Source organism: Sander lucioperca, chromosome 7 (assembly GCF_008315115.2).
Source record: "Sander lucioperca isolate FBNREF2018 chromosome 7, SLUC_FBN_1.2, whole genome shotgun sequence".
NCBI classification, from domain to species: Eukaryota; Metazoa; Chordata; class Actinopteri; order Perciformes; family Percidae; genus Sander; species Sander lucioperca.
The window spans coordinates 5,115,568-5,138,556 of NC_050179.1; the positions used below are offsets into that span (position 1 = coordinate 5,115,568).

The window sequence follows — 22,989 nt, forward strand, 5'->3', positions numbered from 1 at the left end:
GAGTAAAGGAGGAAATGGTGCCACAAGTGCTCCAATTAAACGAGATGCAGCCCTGCTGGGAAGAAAGGCTCCCCCATTGCCCCCGATAGCCCCCAAATACACACACACACACACACACACACACACACACAGGCACACAATCCAGGCCTCTTCTCATCCTACCCCCAATTCCTGCTCCAACTTTACTCATCGTCATTCATCAGCCACATACAGGGCAAATGCGAGGGCCTGTTAAAACTATATCAGACTTATTTATAAATGATACCAGGCCTTCCCCTCTGAGGTTGAGGGAGCCAAGCCTCAAGGCATCATGACAGCCAAGTTTGAAGACGTTTACCCTCCTTTGGACAGACACTGACCACAGATGTGACTTCCACAGGGGGGAAACACAAACTGTGCAGAGGAGCAGGGGAGAGACCGAGAGGCCACAGAGAAGGTGAGATGGAAAAACTTGAGGAGGCAAGGGGGCATGAAAAGGGGGAGGGACAGACAGAGAATGAGGCCTCACTTTCAGTGCTGATGACTGACTGCCTGCCATCCGGGCTCAATCATGATCTTTGATTGACAGGTCGGGGGGAGGAGACGGTGGGAAAGAGGGTGCAGGACAAGAGCTTAGAATGGGAGCTGCACAAAACATACTCCCATACAGAGGGCTGCGGAGACGCTCATTAATGATAAAGAACATACCAGGAAAAGCATGTTTTCTCTGCATGCAAGTGATGTTGTTTGTAGGTTGAGATTAGTTTGTAATCTTCTATACAATGTTAAATATATGGAGCACTACAGGGCTAAATACAACGTGGGAGGTCGTGTTAGAGCACCTGGCTGTGGCTATTCAGCTTTGTTTTCTTATTTTTCAGTATTATTTTAAGAAAATGAAATGGCATAATGTGTCTAATTGTTATTATGTTGGCAGCAAAACCATCTGCTGTTTTACAGTTTACACATATGTGGCAGTCACTCTGCAGTAAAACTCCCCTAAATTCACTTCACAGTTACGAGGATCTACAGCGGTTAGAGAAGTATTCAGGGGATCCATGTTCACTCCCTTATAAAGAGAGCTGTAAAAGCTCCTATTGAAAGAACCCACAAGTCCATAGAACTGGTCATAAACTATTCAAGACCTTACTTTTTCTCTCTATACTTAATCTGCTCACGTTTTGTGCAGCTTCAGTGTCCCCTAAAGGTAACTTCTCAGCAGCTACATCTGACTTCCAAAACCTTTTTACCATTTAGATCTGGACTGTCTTTCTTGATGCCTAATACTGGCACTTATTGAGTGTCATCATTTCCCAACATCAGTCCTGTCCTCATCACTAGTGCTGGAAAGTAACCAAGTTCATTTATTCAGGTTTCTTAGTACAATTCTGAAATACTTGTATTCAAAAGATACCTGAAAAGATATAGTTGCAGCTTAACATTACATTTTTTTTTTTGATAAGCTTATAGAATCATGGTATTGGCTCCTGACCTTTTGGGCTTGTGGCCCTTTACAGAAAAAGCAGTGTCCAGTTGGGGCCCCTCTTCATGTTTTAAATGTCCATGAGTTTTTAGCAGTTTCCCCAGAGTGATTTCACTTCTAAACGTCTTAGATTGTTTCATTTAAAAAAATGTTTAAGGCCCAAAGAGGTAAAATCTTCAATAATATGACAAACAAAAGCAAAGATTTGAGAAAAGTCCCCAAAAATTATACAAATTTGTGCAGCAAAACAGTTTTTTTTCTTTTATAACCCTTTAATGTTCTAAATGTATTTTGTGACACACTCAGTGTTGGAAAGTACGTATATTTAGCCTGGTCAAATTTGAGATACTTTTCTATGCATTTCAGATGAAAGCATACTTTTTACTCGACATTATTAGACAGCTATAGTGAATTACTTTACAAGTAACAAGGTTTAACTGCATGAAGCTGTTAAAAAGCTTTACCTTAATCAGCTAAAACATTGAAATCATGCGTACATGTTAATGCATTAATGATAATAATGCAATACATGTGACAAAGTTACACTCTGAAAGGGGCCATTCTGCAAAATATACACTTATATTTTAGATGTTATTTTTCTCATAATACTTTTGTACTCTCAAGTAACATTTTCAAAGCAGGACTTTTACTTGAAGTATTTTTACACTGTGGTATTGATACTCTTAGTGAAGCAAAGCCTCTGAATATATGTCTTCCACTACTGGACACACTGGAGGGGACTCAACCCTTAATTGGGAACAACTGGACTAAAATACTTAACTGTATGCCGCTATAAAGTAAAATCAGCTCCATCTTGACCAGCTACACCAACAAAATGCTGCTCACACACCAGTGCACTGATTTCATATCAGTGACAAACCAATTTTTCTGCCGAACCAGTAGGCTACTGCCGATGATACTTCTTTTACTTTTACTTATAGGCTTTCGAATAAAATACTTTTACTTGTGGTGGAGTATTTATATTGTTGTATTGGTAGCCTACATTTAGGGCCTGAATGATCTGAGTACTTCTTCCGACACTGTCCATCACTTTTTTTCCCTTCTGTTTGCAACCTGTTGATGAACCTCCCAGCTCTGGCCTCCCCAGGTATCCACAGGCCTCGCCACACCACTGACTGTCCACAGAGGCTGCTTAAGTGTCCCTATCGGACCACAGTGGAGAGGAACAGCAGATTAACCATGATCCTATCCGCTCACTGCTAGCCCCTTCATACGCTCCGTTACACCAGCATTTAAAAGGAGGAGGGGACGCCATTCAGGCCCCTGATATGAATCCCAGACGAAGGGACAAGAACAGAGCTTTCACTCCCCCGTTTCACAGAAAAAGACCCCTTTCTGGCACCCTCTAATTCTGGTTGCTACGGGCTCCTGGGTTCAATGGTGGACTCCCGTTGTGATGGGACAAAGCCTCTCAGTCATCCGGCAATGGTTGCTAGGGGAGGCAGAATGTATGGGGAGGGACGGGCTGCCGTTGTCCCAGACGAAATGTCTCTCTTAAGGCGGCTGAGATCTGATGATTGACAGGTGGCTACACGCTCCACTGCGGATCACCCGGGAGGTCTGGGGGGCCTTATATCTGTGACCGTGTGTGTATTTATGTGTGTGTGTATGGCAGGTTATGTTAGTTGGCATAGTGAACAGGGGGGTTGGGGGGCATATAGTAGTATTTTTCTGCTGCTATTAAAAGTGGCACTGTTTATTTCCTGTAGAGGGAGCTGCTCCTGCTTCAAATAGATGTTCAATCACTCTGTAATAATCTACTGTGCTGGTGTCTTTGCCTGTGAGCTTGGCAGCAGTTGTGGTAAAAGCACCTTAGAACAATGAGGAAATATTCTGTTAAGATTTTGCATTCAAAGCTCTTCTTAAAGCCCCCCTCCAGTCCAAAAAATGGTTTTATTATTGTTGCTTGATTTCAATGTTTGAGCTTCACTGTGCAGAAAGATTTAATGTGCTGGGTTTGACACTAGAAGACTGTTTTCACATTCAGCTGCTGAAGAGGGAAAGTTTCTCTGTGTTCAACTGAAATCTGAGTTCAAGATGTTTATGTACAAGCAGGATTTGTGACTTCATAACTATGGACAGCAAATAATGGTCCAGTATACCTGTAATTGATTTTTTGTGGAAAAGCCACATTATTACAGACACAAATTGTAAATCCAAGCAGAGTACTGTTATGTCCAAAAACATCTGGAGAGGATCTTTAAGTAAATGTACAGAGCCTATTATCAGCATATAAATGCCAAAATAGGCTTCAAAAATAAAAGTACCTCTGCAGAAAAATGGCCTGTATGACTGATGTTATATATATCATTAGATTCATTCGTAAAATTAGAACACCGATGCATCAGATGTGGATCTAGTTTTAACTTTGTATGCAGTTTGGTGGTTCAGTCCAGTGGTTCCCAATGTATAGCAATTAGGCTCCTTCAAAGGGTCATGATAAATGTGAGGGGTCACAATGTGATTAATGTGGTAGGTTACACCTCACACATCTCTATTAATGTCTTCACCTTTCTCTAATCTTTGTTTTTTGTATGTAAAAATTGACAATTTTACCTCCAAACTGTTATTTAGGCTAAATAAAACCATATGAGGGTTTCAGAGTGGAAATTACTCTTTGGTGTAGCTGATAACAACATATCTATGAATTGATGTCTGAAATATGAGAGGGGGTCCTTAGTGGACACCTTTTTTCTGTAAAGGGTCACAATACCCCATCCTAACCCAGTGTCCCTTCAAATGCTTATGTTCACACATAAAAATTACAATATTTTCTAAATAAAGTAGTGGATTACAGACTATGTTGGACATTTTAAAATTTGAAATGAATATCAGTACATAAATGAAAACAAAAAACTGAATTAACGCAAAAACCATTAGGATCATACTCCAACTATAAATGTAAACAATTACAGAGCCTGGTAATACGCTGGACATGTTAGTGCGAGTCTATGTTGTTTTGTATTGTATGCATATACACACAATATACACAGTTATGTATGTACAAGTATGGTACTATATATACAGGTAAGTACAATACAGAGATAAATAGTAAGATATTGGATAATAAGAATAGAAAGGAAACTAAAATTCACAGTTCATTTTATGGTTTGAAACTGCAAGTGGACAATAAGCATTACTGAATGAACAGAGACTAACAACCTGTGTCCTAGTTTAGATAAAAAATAAGAGCTTCACTGGCAGATGTAAAGATAAAAGCATTTGTGTAAGTGAGACAGAGAGAGCACATTGTAAATTAAAAGGGTAAATTAAGGCTGTGGGTCTGTGTTGATCTGCATCAAAAGGATTAGTGAAATTCAGATTTGTGTTTCTCCCCGGCATGGGAAACAAGTCCCCGCCGGCCTCTAGACACCAGCGGGCGTTTCCCCCTCCAGGGCCACGGAGGTGAGAGGGAACAGACAGGGTAGGATGTGGGGCTCTAAAGGGGTTCACACACGACACCGTCTCCCCTCAGATAGACGTCTGGGACTGTCTGGGTTCTGCACTCCCAGACAGGGAGCCCTTCCACCCGTCAGATGCTGCCCACGCCCATCCCCCTCCCCATTCCCCTTGACCTTGACTCTCTGTCACCGTGGCCCCCCAGACAGTCTGGGGTCAAAGGCTTACACAGCAGCCACACATCAGACACGGTTCAAGTCCCCTGTGTCAATATGAATGCTGAATGGTAAATCACCCTGAAATCAGCCTGTTGGAATGTGGCTTTGAATTCCTGCAGAGATGGACCCAAAGACCTCAGGGAGACAAGGATTGTCGCAAGATATGAAGACCGTGAAAACAAATGGTTAGCTTTTATTGCATTTATAGCATCTCTCTGACTCGTCCTGCAGGGATTTAAACTAAAATCAATTATATTTGTAGTCAAAATGATATTTTTGCACATCTATCTATTTGTTTTTATTCATAAAGAGAATCAGTTTTCAGCCGCAGTAAGTAGCATTTCCAAGCAGCCATGCTACATTTTTACCTTTCACCTTTGGCTGGTTAACATTGTCTTTAGCCAATCACAGCCGAGCTAACCAGCATGTCATGACAGATTTGTGAGAGAAGGGAACGGTTGCATCCTCACGTGGCTTTTTGAAAAATGCCAACCAGCACAGCGTGAAGCTCTGATGAGCCTCATGTGAGCATGCGCACACTGATGATTGTGTCTCAATATGGGCTCATCTCTCTTTTTCTCACATACCGTCACTCTCTTTATTCCCTCCTGTCCCTAAACCCTTTTTTCTTCTTGACTCAGTAGACGTGCATTTATGTTTTTGTTAACAAAACAAAATATCCTTATTGTCTTATTGAGGTCCCCTATCCTACTCCCTCTGCTCAGATGTAAATTTGTAAAACAGCTTATTTCTTTGGGGGAAATTTTACATTTTAACAAGCCAATTAATGTAGTGTGTCCTATGACAGTCTGGATGCAAACCACAATCTGAGGAGTGGAGTGTAAGACCACGAGACAAGACAAAACCAGCAGTCATAACAGAGGGTTTATCCCTCACTGAATGTTGTCCCCACATATACAGTAGACATGGACACTGATGTGCAGATGTGCAAACATAAGCACGGTGACAAAAAAGGACATAAAGAATCAGACGCTTCCTCTCCCCACTCACACACTCAGGAGGGCATCCGGCTGGTTCAGACACAAACAAGTAAATGTTTTTTGTAGTTTAGATTTTAGGTTTCTTTGCCTGTGCAGCACCAAACACTGTTTAGCTTTTCCACAAAACCTTAACCTGCTTTTTAACCCTCATATTAAGAGTGAAAAGCTTCTTAGAAGGCTAGATTTGGGTGTGTAGATGACATCTTGAATGTAAATTGTTTTTCCTGAGTTCACTTTAAATTAGCAATAAATGAAATAGATATCAAGATAGAGCACACAACGTTCGTAAAGATAATAAAAATGATAAAATAAGGTAGGCCTATTGGTTACTTGTATTTGAATCGTTAATTAGGCTACAACCTTTTTCTTTTTATTTGCCTATTTTAGAGTTTATTGACTTGCCGTTGTCCTTTATGTAAATTTCTCATTTGCATTGTCTTGAATTATCGTGACAGCATGTTTGCACTTCCCATAGCTACATGTGATTACAGTTCATTTTCGTTTGAACGCCTTATAAAAACCAATTCAGGAAAATATCGTAAATAAAAATAGATCTTTTTTAAATTTCTCATAAAACGGTGATAACGGAAATCAAAGGGCTGGAACCTGCAAGCGGCATGTTGCATAATAAACGTGACTTTACTCTTTTGTATCCTCGACAAATGTATGATACAAAAGTGGTATTCGCATTATTTTTGCATTATTAGTTATTAACAACCCAATTGTAGCCCAACTTAATCGCATGGCGAGCCGTCATTTTTACACGTGTCTCTTTATTTTGAATTCATGGTATCACCTACCATTTAAAAGCCCAACAAAATAATCATGTGTGTGCCATGTGGCCTTTAATAGAAGACTGATTGAGTACACCGAGCTTGTGCAGGCTGGCTCTCAGAGGAACTACTACATTACACCGGCTGTCCATTAACTGTATTACAGGCCGGGAATGAGCTGCAACAAGAGGCGGTGCACGCTGCACTGATGGTGTTACGCATCAATTAAGGGAGGCACGTTGGATGTAAACAGTAAACACTCATGTAAAGTCGTAAATGAAAAGGTGTAAATTAACATCCAGGCAACTAAAACAAGAGCGAAAAAAAAAATACATGACTGTATTTGATCATTGGAATATACTTTTTAAACATGACTTAATTTGTATACTGGCTATACCTAAATCGTTTTGTAGGAATATCATAGAACTACACGTAGTTTCTTCAAATTATATTTACATAAGCTAAACCCCAAACCAGAGAATTACTTAAACTTTATGAGATCATTTTTGGAAAATGAAGCCGTTTTTCTTTTAAGAACTTATTTCACTTTGACACTAGGTAGCCTTTCGTGGTGATTTTTAGGTTTCGTTTTTGCGATGATGGTGTGCAAACTTTTATTTTGAGATGAGTTTTGTCGGTATATGCGTATTCATCTGTTCCAGGATCAGTTTCTACTTGGCGCTGTCCTTTCAGCACTACACTACACCCTTTTTCCTACAGAGAATTCCTAATTGATCTCTAACCTTACATGCTCCAAAATTACGTATTAGCCTACATTAGAAATAAATGTAAACAATTAGCTAAATGTAGAGCTTTATTTGTCTTTGTATTTCTTTCTCTAATTCATATTTGACGGTTGCTTCCACAGTCAATTCCAGCTGACTGCAGAAGCTATGCATTCTACTGGACCCTTTCAAAAAAAGTTAGATTTTTACATATTATCATTCTTAAACTATTTGAGAAATCCAACGTAGTTTGGATTAAGCATCAGCCCCTCAGAGGAGGAACCAATTGATTATAAAAAGAGCCAGACTCTGCAAGGAGAAAGGGCCCCCTGTTGTTTCAAACCAGCTCCTCTAACTTCCCAAAGTGCAGGGGCCCAGAGGCAGGACTGTAAAGAGTGTGTGCCTCCAGTAAATGGCTACAGAGCGACTCATCCGAAGCAGCAGTGGGGTGGGTGGTGAGGAAGGACTTGTAGGATACATTAAATCTGCCTGATTAGGAGTTTTAGGCGAGGGCAAGGCTCAGGTCTGACTGAAAGGCTGCCGGGCAGCCCTTGAGTGATACTATTCACATCCTGGGAGAAAGGTCAGTGTCAGAGGAGTTCACAGGCCCCATCTTCATTCTTATGCTAAAGGATCATACACATAGGCTCATTCAGTGGCTGGAAAGGCATAAACAGCTTCTACCGACTTTCCCTCCAAAATGTTTGGATTCTTCAACTTGAGCTCTGAGGTCCTGCCTCTATCTTTCTCTCTCGTGTTGCTTCTTAATCGGTTTTAAAGTGAGATTATTGAGCTGAAAGTCATCCATCAATGTTTATTTGCATCTATACTATTTAGTGATATACTTTAGCTATACTAAAGTCTAAATGATGTTAAAGATATTAAACTTTCATTATATTTTTGAGCTAAACAGGCTGAACGTTATTTTGAAAGTGGGTTTTCTTTTTATTTCCCTCTGTAAAAAGCTCCTCGGAGGTGAACCTGCTATTGTGTCCCCCCTTATATTATCTGTTGTTCCAGTCCCTAAATGTTTTCCAGTAACCAGGGTTAATGAACTTCCGGTAAATCGACTTCTTCAGGCATTTTCCTGTCTGTCTGGTCAATGGGGAATAGCAGGAAATGGCCACTTAATTAGCGGCCCTTGACCTTTGGCTCTGGCTCAGACGGCTCCTGACCTCAGCATTTCTACAGCCTGTTTTTAATGTCCTCTGGGGGACTGTCCAGATCATGACCCCTGACCCCCTGCTGACCTATAGGAACTTCACCAACAGGTCCCTGGCCAGGCGCCTGGCCTCACAAGACACTCCTCAAAAAGCAATATTTAACCCAAGTAGTCGATTCAAGCAATTATTTCTACAGAAGGATGACAGGACATGGAAGCTGTTATGATTATTCCTGGAGCTCTCTAACATTTGTTTGCAGAAAGAAACAGGAAAACACACATTTGCAGAGCATATAGGATAAAGTCAACAGGTGAACTAATCACCAAAATCAGCCACTGTAGAGTTTGGATGGATTAATAAAACATGCTGCCTCCGGCACGACCCTCCATGGGTGAGATCTCCACTACTACATGAGTATAATTTTAGATTTAAGCAGATGTAAAACATAGTGGTTTTACACTCTTTTCACCCTACTTATTTAATTCAATTCTTACTGCAACTCCCTTCTGACCTCTCTTTATTTGTGCCTATTTTTATTCAGTTAATATTTCTGGTTGGTATATTCAATAGCCTATCTTTATTTTTGTTTTCTGGATGTTCCATTTAGTATATTATGCTCAAAATGTATTATAGTATTCTCAAACTTATGCAGCGGTGATTAATGTGATTGGTAAAGTTTCTCATATTTTGTTTATTTTTAAATTTCTCTCACATAATGAGATGGTGGTACTTTTACTCTTTATTCATTTCAAATGCAAAAGTGAAAAAAAGGTTGCTGTAAATTTTATCACTGATTTCAAATTCAAATAAATGTTGGCATATATAAAGATCAAACTCAGCTACCATGCACTTTAGTACTATAATATCCTGCTGTTTTTAAAAGTAAATACGTTTTATATACTATTTTATGTTTTAAAAATAGTATATGTAGTGTATATGTATGTAATAGTATATGTTTTTTATTTTATCATTGAATAAAATAATACCATATGTTTTCATAGCTTAAAAAAAAAAAAAAAACACTCTAAAATATAAGAAATAAAAACATTTAAATGTTACCGAGAGGAAATGACTAAGGTCTGGACTCAGTTGTAACTAATGGACATTGATCTATTTTAAGTGTTTGTTTCCACATAGCCTAAAGGGAATGAAATAATCCCCTGTTGACCCTGCTCGTGTCCATCTGTTGTTTGACTCCGGACACAGATCAGTGGGACACTGATTGAGGCCCGTCTGACACCAGGAAGGCCTGTAATCCCAAAACCTGATTAATCATCCAAACTAGGCCCTGGTGGGCAATCGATTGGGATTTAAAGCAAATAACACATATTTATCCAACTTTTTAAATACAACACACTCTTTTTAAGTCATTAGTTTAGGACTTACTTTTTTTTTGCAGTAACAATAATCTGCACAATGTGATTGTACCATGATACAAAAATGACCTGTTTACATTTGTTCTGATATATAAAAAATAAGGGGAAGGAACAAAAGCTTATTATATATTTTAACGGTGGGCAGGGTCATTTTTGTCCACTGAGTTTTGTGGCTGATGAACTTTTCTTTCCCACACTGATTCAACACACGTCCCTCTGTCTGCTCCTCCTAATTAAAACTTAATGCGGGGTCGCTCAAACCCTTTGTCACACCATCCTCACACACCAGGTGAATCTCAAAAAAGAAAAGAGAGAGAGAGAGAGAGAGAGAGAGAGAGAGAGAGAGAGAGAGAGAGAGAGAGAGAGAGAAAGGGCCCTACAGGCTTGACTCCTAAATACATTGTCTATTTTAGATGTATTTTAATTGCTTTTTTTGAAAATTAACGACACAATGCTGTTGAAAATATTCAATATAAAAACACATCCTTTAGCATGTCAGCAGTGTAATAATCCAGTGTTATAATAATCTATTGTTCCCTGCCTAATTGGTCACCAAAATAAAACACAATAGTGCTCAAAAACAAGACTGGAACAGAGAGATAATATTTCCATCATTTTTATTTCAAAGAGGTTCAGCAGTAAACTTAAAACAATTCACTTTATTATTAAAGCATTTATATCCTGAATTTTCCATTTCAATTTAGCCATATGAGAACAATGAATCCATTAATGATTCATTAAAAATTAGTGATGGAAATGCACATAATCTCTTGAGTGAGAAGTGGGAACATTCAAGGTTTTTTTTATTTTATTTGCAATTTTGAAAATAATAGATCTGTGTAAACATGTCGAATCACACACCACTTTATCATTAAAGTGTCTTAAAATAAACTTGGTATTTTCATGGATAACAGACATATGTTGAGTTAGGCCTATACATTTCAGGTTTACAGATGATCTACTTTGTTTCTACAGTCATATACGACTCTTCCTCATTTAGGTGACTGTTAATCTCTCTCATGTTGTGCTGAGAGTCTCTGATGAGTCTCTTGTGCCCCAGCAGGTTCCCACAGAGTGCCGAGAGGCTTGCAGATCCTGTCCCATCCTGAGGATAAACATGGAGAGAATCATTAGCATAAGAATAAAACTTTATTCTATAAACTCTTCCACTGTGCATGGCGGTAATAATATTTCACATGATTTTTTTCCACTACAATACATACTTTCTCTAAGATTAGACAGAAATTGACAAAAAAAAGCATAACGGTTCATTAGTTTTGTCAAGAACTAGTACATACAACATTCCTGATATTAATTAAAAGCTTTATTTGTAAAGCATTTTTTAAAGCTTGCAAAGTGCTTGCAACATTTGTTTGAAAAAAGATTAAAACCACAAAAACAAAAAGGACCACAAGTACTGCCATATAAACGCAAGTCTATGGAGATATGTTGTTAAGAACCAATATGTAAAAGATAATAATGATTCTGCAAACCTAAGCTCTTTATTAGCATTATTCAAAATGCTGATGAGTGTGTTTTGACAATACTGAATTTGTCATGATTTGGCATGATCTTTTAGTTTTGTACATCAGAATTGTAGGCAGTGTTTCAGAAAAACAAACTTCCTTTTCATGCCCTGTAAAAATAGGCCCCTGCATGTTGTTCTTCTCTCCCATTTTCAGGCCGTATGCATGGAGAGATCTTAAGGCTTTTATCCCCACAGGGAACCAGTCAGAACTCTTTCTCTGTCAATTTTCACCCACTCCCCAATTCAGACAAGCCTTTTCTCCCACCAACCCCACAATGAAGGATTTGTCCTTGTTCTCTTTGTCCACCTCTGATATCTTTTTTTGACTGCTCCCTCCCTGCAGACAGCATGCACCGTATGCAAATAGGCACTCTTTTATTCCTGAGACCCCTCCCCTGAATGAATGCAACCTTAAATGAGGACACACTTGCACACATTTACAGAGGGGGCATGGAAACATGCACACATTACAATCAGGGGATTTGCATGCCCTCTCTGACACATAGCCAACACTGATCATTTCAAATTGAGCAGACAGAACTATATATGCTTAACTGATGCCACAGATTATTTTATCTATATACATGTAGTTTATCCAGACAGATGGAGAACAGAAAAGATATAAGAGATAAGATAGTATGGAGTATGGGTCACAGAAGATGGATCCTGGTTGAAAAGACTTGAGTTATGTTTTAGTTAAGCCTTTTTTGTGGTTGATTTTATTTATAGAACTAGGGGAAGGAGACAAAGCCCTTTGTTTGCAATGCAAGCAGTTCTTTTATTTATTTTAAGTGTTGTTTTACAACAGTAGTAGTATATTTTGTGTCTGATAAGCCCATAAATCCACAGCACACACACACACACACACACACACACACACACACACACACACACACACACACACACACAATGGGTAATCAGATTTGTAGGATGAGGCTGAAAAATGAGACAGAAGTGGTTAAACACAATAGTGCGTCTGCACTGAGGAAGTAACTGGTAATGTGTAACTCTAACGGCTGGATGAATTATAATGGTGTCTGATGAACATAAAGCGTTCTCTCGCATCAACATTCCCAAGCTGGCCAGTGCCATCTGTGAGTATGTGTGAATGGGTTAGCGTTAGTCTGTGCATGTGTGGAGGGGGGGGGGGGGTTTGATGTCTGCTGGACAGCTCTGACAGTTCGGCCTTTTCAGTTGTACATTACTGAGCCCACCGGCCTCTTTCCCATAGCAACCCTAACAGAGGTCAAAGGCTATGTACCCCCCACCCACCACACGCCTCCTCCTCCTTTACTCCAGGGTGGCCACAGACTCTCTTAACTCCCCCGACTGGATGCAGACAGAGTGGCTGCACCCATGAACTTGAACTTGACTTGAGCATGCTCTGGACATTTCCCCGCTTTTTTTCAGCCTTTACCATGGTATCAAATTTACGTACATGTAAAAATGAGGCCACACCAAGGATTCCCCTCTAATTCTCCTCACCCTAGAACCTCATCTCCTCCTGATATGATTACAAAGGGGGTCTGTCTTAAAGGCTCAGTCACCTAATTCTCCCCTACTTTCATTAGAGCATACAGGACCCCTGCTCAGGGATGCCACAGCCAACAGACATAATCTGAAAAGCCTGGGATGTAGAAACTTTTCTCCATCTTCTTCCTCTAAGATACTTAATGTCAGGCTTTGTGCTAGATTAGTCTCGGCCAAAGTTGCATAAAAAAAACCCAGATGAGCCTTGCTTGACCCACATTGGACCTCATCCAAGACTATGGGCGGCCCCTGAGCCAGGCTTTATATATCACAGTAGAGCCGTTAAAACATTAATAGTGTCCACACATAGTGAGGAGAATCCGAAGAGGTAACCCAGGAGCGATGTGGTATTAACATTTTATCGCTACTATGGCTACGCTGCTTCACCCACACAGAATTGGAAGTGGGCGCCGGCTACTGTCACTTCATCATGTCACACGTTATAATTTTCTTGCACTGAAAATCCCACATAGCAAAAGCAATACATAGTTAATAATTAATAATAGAGGAAAGAGAGAAGAAAGAAAGGATTTATAAGTAATTTATATTCTGTCATTTTATGAATGGGAAATACATTTTTGTCAGTTTTTAGGTAATGTACAAGAAGGAACTGAAGAATGAATATTGAAGTTACTGTGTCTACAGCGCGGAGAGAAATATTCAGGGACGTTCACATCCTAAATCCTCCTGAACCGGTGTCAAAGCTGCTGACCTCACCGTTCAGCCGTTCTGGATTCAGACAATCTTAATTGAAAACTGTCTGTTTCAGAGCAGATTAGAACCACACTCTTAAGCAGTTTCACCAAAGTGTTTATGAGACATTATACTATTAAAATCAAGATAAGCTCACCTTGATAGCGTATTTTAATTCTGTGTTCACGCCCTAATGCTCATTTCATGTTACGTCTAGCTGCATATTGCAACTAGTCAGAACAGTAATCATTAGATGAAGTAATGTTCTGTGTGCATGTATCTGTCTCTGTGTGTGTGTGTGTGTGTGTGTGTGTGTGTGTGTGTGTCACTCATTTTTACATCCTCCAAATACTAGAAATAGTGCTCTTTTAGCAGGCATAGTAAGGACAAATACATTTCACTGACAAATTTGCTTCAGTCACCCACTCTCTTTGACCACGCTGTCTCTGTCGACTGCCACAGCTATCACATACAGTTGCAGACTAACCTCCCCCCCTTACTCTTTACAAACACACATACAGACACACACTAGTCCTCCATGCCCAGCTCCTTGCAGGCTGTAAACTGCTTTAGCACTGCACAAGCTAACACAAGCTAATGCAGAGGTAACACAAACATGGCTGCCCATGTGCTCCACCTGCCTCTGGTGCCTCCTTTACATACGCGGCGTATACATTTGTCTCCACTGTCTTTAACCCTTTCTTGACAAGCCAACCTTTAGTTTGACTTTAAGAAAGCCACAATTTCATCATCCCTCCCCCCTATGTATATATCTGCAACATACTGTAGATGTATAGCATGAAGCAAGCTACAGTATCTCCAAGATTAATTTCTTGCCTTCACCTTGCTTTCTCCCTTCTGTCTAATCTGCCCGGAGCAATGTGCTCTAGCACATATGAGCAGGGCAAATGCAATTATAAAGACAGCTTTGAGTCGTTCATATGAATAAAGAGAGGGAATAATCTTTTGACATGTGGGCTGCACATGCCTACACATTTTGTGGAGGCACATGTACAGTATGAAGCTCATTAATAATCATTATCCACTGGGTTACATCATTCAGCTTGTTAGTCACACCCATTGCCTCAGCTGAGTCATTCTCGGTGATACACTGTGCATACAACTGTCTTGTGAGATTTTCATGATGTCTGTCTGTTTCACCACCTGAGAGCAATATAAATACACGTAGATTCTGTCTGCATGAAGTAGCTGGTAAATTGAGCAAAGATAAAGAAGTGCATGGCTGATGACAGACACACTGCATAAAATAAAATCATATTCTTAATCAATAAAAGACCTAAAAATGCATCTGTGGTGTTTAAACATTGTTGCATTAGGCCTTTGATAGAATCCAATGGCAAACCGTGATCTACTGTGTGACAGGCCTGACCTTTTATATGCATCTCATTTATGAATGCCTCTCTCATGCCAGTAAAATCCTTCTCAAAACAGCATCTCCATGCCTTTCAGACATGCAGAGGAGGCTGAATAGACTAATGAACAGTCAGGTGGCACTCCAGGGCCTGGACTACCACACCCCCCAACCCCATCACACATATCAAACACACATACACTTGCTCACACATTAAAACTCACCGGCTCGCCCGACCCCGGTGATCCGCACGACAGTCTAATGTCTCAGGCATCTGCTCATGTCTAGTCTGGAGGGTCTTTCCCACCCTGCCCCCCAGCCCAGGCCCGCCGCAGCACCAGCTCCCACAATGGTGGGAAAGCAGGCCTTTACTTAGGGTGGGGGGTGGGGGACTAAACAGCTATTGAGAGGGGAGAGAGCGAGAGAGCGGAGCTGAATGATAATGTGAAAACGCACGGCACTGTTCATTAACACATAAGCACTGCAGCTGCACATGTTGGTCCTGGACACACATGCTCACGTGTCTCTCTTTTCTGCTTTAGGTTGCTGCCAGAGCCACCAGGGTTACAGAGTTGCTCTACGCCATGATAAGAGGCGCACGCAGGATCTGTGTGTGTGTGTGTGTGTGTGTGTGTGTGTGTGTGTGTGTGTGTGTGTGTGTGTGTGTGTGTGTGTGTGTGTTAGTGTGTCTGAGAGCTTACAGGGATGGAAGTGGTAAAGGTTTGGAGCTTTGATATTTGCCCATGTCAGATTTTGGAAGAATGTGACATTTTTACATCAGTGATGTTTGACATTTTTAGTCCGTGTGTGTGTGTGTGTGTGTGTGTGTGTGTGTGTGTGTGTGTGTGTCAAATAACGTTCTTAATCATGTGAGCAGTGTTGCAGTAGCAGATTCATATTGCTTATATATACTGAGAGACTATATGCTTAAGAAAATATGAGATCCAATGTGTAACCAGTATTTGAAGTGTTTCAAAAATGCCATTTCAAGCATTTCAAATATTCTGATGAGCATTGTGATATAAATATTATACACTGCTAATATTCAGTGCTGATATTACTACAGATAAAGAACTGCTTTGTGAGCCGAAATATCTTTGTTCATATAGTAAATTAAATCTAAGATTGGAATGGTTGTACTTTTAAAGAGAATAATGCAATTCCCCAAGTAGGAATTATGCGCGGATCTCCGGATTAAGATAGTTAAGATACTGTACTAAATATCATAATGTGAATCTCATAATAAAAGCAGTTTTGCATGAATTAATCTACGAGGTTTGTCAGGTGGAAACATGACGTACACCACTGCCTGGTGTGCATCAGGGAGTAAAGAAGCACCATGACAAGAGAGGATGACAGGTTTCCTTCAACCAGTGCCAGCTCATTAATTTTGTTTGCTACCACCCCCCACCTCCCACCACCAACCACCCTTCCTCACCCGCCACCCCCCTTACATCACCCCTTAACTGCTAATTAGGAGCAGAATATAGAGAGGAAAAGGGAGAGGCCATATGTGACTGGGGAGGAAATGGAAAACTCTTCTTCTTTCCCTCATCCTTCTTAATGCCCCCATCCCCCATCATACAATCACACACACTCCCCAACCTCCTGCCCACCACCATCAGCACTGGTACCCAACACAAAACCATGATGCATCTTACCTCGTATGCCAGCTCAGCCATTTTAGGTGTCGCGGCAACATCTCCCAAGATGGCTCCTCTGAGCGCGCCCATACTCCAGGGATCCAGTAGGGTCTTTGTACACCTCCTGGCACGGGCAAAGTGTCCCCCGTTGGCAGTACAGATGGCATCAGAGGCTTCTGGGTAAAAAGGGTGAGGAGTCGGGGCACGGGAGAGGAGGAGGTGGCACTTCCGGACCGACTCTCCTCGTTTTCTTTTAATGATGGTTCTGCCCTCTTTTCAGGAATCCCCGATCATTCAATGTTGTTAATTGGAAGTCTGTATCAAGAGCAGATGGAAGTGAGAAAACAGAGGAATAAAACATGAAAAGCACATGTTGCACTTTTAGTTATATCGATATAGCTAAATGCTGCCTCTTAACTAAACAATTGCTTCAGTTTTTTCTTTAAACCAGCAGCATTTTACATGTGCACCGAGTCTTGGTTATAGAGTTACCAAAACGTTTAAATCTCTGGCCTTTGCTGATTTAAAGTGCAGTCCCCTTGTTGTGTTTTTTGTGTGCATGAGTGTGTATTTTTGCTACAACAAAAGCACAAAAAGGATCATTTGCATTATACATGTACACAGGTTGAAACAAGAATGCCTTGGACCATCCCATAAATAAAGCCTCAAGTGTTTTTATTCCCATTCATTAAGGAGGCGAAGGGAACAGACTTGGACCACGGCCTTTTCACATATCCAATATCTTGCTGTGAAACGAAGCAATTAGCCGGGTTTGACAGCAAGCTCTACTACAATAGGTAGTTAACAGAGTGAATGAAAACTCATCTCACTTTGGTGCTCTTTAGGCTTTAGTGGCATTCTCCGGGCTGAGCGTATGCAAAAGTACCAAGTTAAAAAGTTCAGCTCCTGTCTACAGGATGGCCTTGGCCTTCTCATTGAGGCAAACACAATGTACCCCAAAGGTTCCAAGATTAGCTACAGCTTTAAATATCCTTTAACCCTGTGTGTATAGGGTGCTACATCACTCAATTCATCACTGCATTATTAGAAGTCCCAGAGACATGAGTGCCTGGACAAAGTTGTAGCCTCCCTTTTCTTTTTTTAAATAACTGAGTACCACAGGTGAAATCTAAATCTAAATATATAATACATTGAAAATACTCTTCCAAAAGATTAAAGTAAATTAATTGAGCAGTATGCAGTGAAATGCAAAGGATAAGTCCAGAGGATCTGCTTTGGTAAAATGTGAGCGTTGACTAGTAAGGATGGCATGGCAACACACCAGTGTGTCCCAAAGCAGGAACCTCCAGGGATCCCTGAGAGAAATCCTGGAGGACTTTAGCTTTATTGTTTTTTCACAGAAGACATGACGAAGACACGTCACAGTGGGAAAAGCACAGGTGTAAATAATAAAATGAATGATGGCTGAATTCCATTTAGCTGCTTCAGTTTCAGGGTCCTGATATTGTGCAACTGCTTCACTGCCTCACTGTCATGACTTACTGGGACATGTTATGTGTATATGTACAGTATATGTATATATGTTATGAGTACCAAGTCAAAATATCTGCTCTGATTGTTGTATTCTACACTGTTCCTGAGCGACCTGTTTAAAATTCAGCACCATGTTGCAGAGGACCTGAATGGACAGCAACCCTAACCATCCTAAAACAGGGCCAGATATTAACTGTATAGGCCCTTAGTAAATTTTACAGCTGGTATACTGAATCCTCAAAATAAAGATAAATTGAGATAAACACTATATATGCAAAAAAACACTATCAAACTCTATAATAAGCTTGGTTAACGTTGCCTTTTTATCTCAATATTGTCTCAAATACATTTTTGTTTTCCTTAAAACGACCCCATAATGGCATGACTGATAACAGGGTTAGGGTAACACTAATATATATAAATTAACAGATAAACATTTTTTTTCTGCAAAGAAAATACTCTGTAAACTATTAAGATGCCAATAAAGCTGCCATACTAAACGTTTGTGCTTATTATAAAAGAAAAGAAAAACTCACTTATTATGCTATATAAAAAACTGAGATGTCATATTTAGCCTACGTTTTGTAGCCTACTATTTGGGATTATTTTATGCTAATTTTCACAATCACAAAAAATAAAATCACAAACCACAAAGCAAAACTATGTTCTTACCTTTTAGAGTTTAAAGCCTGAGGAATCCCCTCTCTCTTTTTTATCGGGAATGAACACAACGTTGCGGAGGTCATTTCTACTTTCGGTTATCTAGCTTTATGACAGGCATTTAACACTCATACAGCTAGATAACCAAAGACAGAAACAGACCCCCTCTCACAGTGATGTAGCCCGACGTGATGCTGACGTGATCTAGAAGGAGGATGAAGATTCTTTAGTAAGCCTAGAATATTAAAACACATTTATTATTGTTTAAATACGGGACACTGAGAATACTGTAACAGCAACCTGGCACGAAATGATAAGAGGAGATCGGACGTGTAGCCTACATTTAAACATTTAGGCTAACACATATTGTGTGTGTGTGTGTGTGTGTGTGTGTGTGTGTGTGTGTGTGTGTGTGTGTGTGTGTGTGTAAAGAAGCTTCAAAGTTAAGCGTCCAGCCGTCAAATATTCCTGTCGTGATATATAAGGTGTTTGGTTGTAGGCCTATTCAATTTTACAGTGACCTAATTCTACTTTATGTAATATAAATGTCGCATTTTATAAGGCTATATTTGAAAAGCATCTTTCAAAAAAATATATGATTACATAGGCTTCAGTAAGAAAATTTAAAAAAAAACGTTATTTTGTATGTAGCTTACGTAGGCCTATATAGCCTATGTGGGGAGTCTATTGCATTAGCATTTCTTTCAATTAACATCCTATAAGGAATAGGGATAATATTAGCCTACATAGTTAACAGTGTCAAATGTTTATTGTTATAAACTCCGGAGAGACTTTAATAATCTAGTTTAAACCGGCAAAAGACCTAGGCCTATTAGAAAAACAAGCAAGTCACATGTTACGTATTAAGTAGCATTTCAATAAATCCACTTTATAGGCTAAGACAATCACAGTTAATTTGCAGGAAAAGCCCTGTATTCTGTCACACTACCTCTCCTTTTAAACGAGGTATTTTTCATTTAAGGCAACATTTAGACCCACTGCTGGCCTGCCATGCGATTTTATATGGCTATAGGGTACATCTTAACACTCACAATGAATGACTGGTGATATTTTACAACCTGACTTATGTTGTAAACTCATAAAGATACAGGCTTTAGAACACATGTTTGTATACAGTAATAGCAGCTACTTTTTCATCCTATTTTGTCTTACTGGATGATCATGAAAAGTCAGTGTGACCAAACTATAGGGCGGCCTGAAAATGACCATGAACCTGAGACAGCGTTAGGTAACGAAACGTCTCTTTAATGCAGCAGATTTAATGATACTCCGAGATCAACAGCTGACTCTTTTCAAAAATCTACTAAATGTGAATTGAGCTGGGTTTTAAGATGCTGTAATTCGCTCTGGGCTCTTCAGTGCTCCTGGGGGCAACGAATCCCTACTTTTAATGAGAGTTGCGATTGGCCTACTTCTGCTAAAACTAGACTAGTTCACATCACAGGGATTATCCGCATAAGCTATTACAGAAACCAATTTGTTACTGATCATAATAATATGCCGAGAAGCGTGGTTTAATATTCTGGCACTTTCAAGAACAAGGCTTTTTGTCTGAATAGGGACCAGAGATAGCCTATCCTCATTTTCAATGGTCCGCAAGGGCGTTTGTGGTGGTTAAATAATGTCACCTCATGTTAAAAAAATAATAATAATAACTGAACATACATCGTATGTGTCCCTAAATTCTCAACAAATTCTCTGCATAAGACACATGGACATGGCATGAGAACTGATTCAAAGCTGGTCAAATGTGGAGCCGTGCGTGCAAATAGCCTAGTGTATTTACACACGCGTTTCTTACCTTTTTCATTAGCAAAGCAGACTCTGGAGAGAAATGTCCTCAACTTTAGGTCGTAACGAATTCTCCAGATGACATTTACTGCGTTTACATCTGGCCCTTGTAGAGAGTCAGCGCTGCTGCTCTCAGGTGCGTCCGGTTTCTTCTTCAGTCCTCCAGCTTCTGCCTCTCCTCCGCTCTGCGCGCTTCCTCTACTCGCTCCCGCACTGACGTCATACCAGGACCAGGGTGGCGTGTTGACCAATCACAGAGTCCGCCGCCACCAAAGAATGTCCGAGCTCAAGCAAGATGTGTCACTCCTAAAAATGTTTGTCTTGCTTTTGGTTGATTTCTTCACCACTGCTTCTTCTACTTCTGGTAGGCCTACTACTAATAATAACAAGAGAAAGCCTTTTTCCAGTGGTCCATTCTGGAGCTTTTGATCATATGGAGTTTTAGTTATGCATATTGTTGATTCAAATTTCCTTTTTATCCTGAGGAGTTGGAGGGATCTTCATCCATGTTGGCTTTGAGATTTAAAGTTCATCCTTGACTCTGGAAGCAGCAGGTGACAAAACAGCATCACCTCAAGGTCCATGTAAAGCTTTGTGGGGCTTTTTATAATTTGACATTATTTTCATCAGTAGCCTATGAAGTAGCCTAATATTTCTTAACCTTATATAGGCTATATCAATGTATATTTATAATTTCTTTTAAATAAATGAGGCCATATTGTGATCTACTATTGAAGAAAAAAACTCAAATGCACAAATCCACAAATGGTGCCATCAGAATTTCAAAGGTCTTTTTCAGTCCAAAGTCTTCGTCAGAATCTAGCTCATCTTTAAATCTGTCTGCAGTTCTTCAAAGGCTAAGTTATTGCACTCCTTTACCAATTTCTCAGAAAATCAATTCCACATGTCCTGATTTACATTATCAAAGGGATAGCCTATAGTTCTAATGTTGATCCACTGCTATTATATAAATAGGCATAAATAATTTGCCACGCCCAAGGTAACACTGCCACGGTGGCTCAACATAACAATTCTGGTGACCGGCAGGCAGGCAAATTGTGCTACCTATAGGTTCATATTTTATTTCATCACTGGAATTTTTCTTTACTGGCATACTTGTTAGGTGTAAATATATATATATATATATTTCCCTTCCTAGGCTGCTCACAGGCTGAAAGCAGATGTGAGCATTCTCGACAAATAAAAGATCTTTGGGGTATGAGCCATTTGTGTGGAGAACCCAGGGGCCACGGCCAGTATGAACAGTTCCCAGATATGGTTAGGATAAAATATTTAGTAAACTTTTAATGTCTGTAAAGTACACTGGAACCAAATGAAAATACAATAAGAGTCATTCCCATTGTGTCTTTTAGCCACGTTTTACAGCAAATAATGGCAGAATGTAAGCCACAAACCTGGGTTAGGCTCCTCTGAATATTGAATATCAAATGGGCGAACAAAGATTTAATCTCAATCATAATCACTTTTAAAGTGTATGTTCAGAATGCTTTTATTTTTTAAAGCTTTCACTACATTACAGTTTAAGGATAGGCTGAAATACCTTACCTAAAATGTATTTTTAAAATAAATGGCTTGACCACTAAGTGGAAATATTATTTGAATTGGGCTAGCTCAACATAGCCAGTGTAAAATACCCAATTTCCCCTCCAGATTATGTTTGGAATCACGAAGGAATGAAAAATGCATTCAAGTTAGATTGTAATCTGCAGTAGCCTATGAATCAATTTCTCATGGAAGAAAAAATCCTACCATATATACATGATTTATAATCCAAACACTTAATAAATGAACTGGTCTATAGGATATTAAGTTATGATTGAATGATTTTTTTTATTTATTTTTTCAAGACAAACATGATTGATGATGATTTTGTGCAGTTCCTGTTCTTTTGCTCATTTATTCATCATGTGGTGCATTGAAGCACACGTCACAACGTAAAGGCCTCGAACAGATTACAACTCTCTACATTTTACATGGTATCTGAGGTTACATAAGCATTTCCTGTTGAAACTTTTGGAAGTATAGTGAGACAATTTCAATCAAACATCGGAGACAGGGTGTGCCAATCACTCCATTTCAAACTACTAGACTAATGCTA

General features: G+C 39.7%; 1 long non-coding RNA gene across 1 annotated transcript; it reads right to left on the bottom strand.

The window, feature by feature from the left end:
• Positions 1-10,748: 10,748 nt before the first annotated feature.
• On the bottom strand, positions 10,749-21,028 carry LOC116038401. Its single transcript, XR_004102101.1, has 4 exons — positions 20,881-21,028; positions 19,071-19,262; positions 16,923-17,219; positions 10,749-11,243 (listed from the first exon to the last, which is right to left on the bottom strand). It is a non-coding gene; the product is annotated as an uncharacterized LOC116038401 (long non-coding RNA).
• Between the last annotated feature and the right edge of the window lie 1,961 nt (positions 21,029-22,989).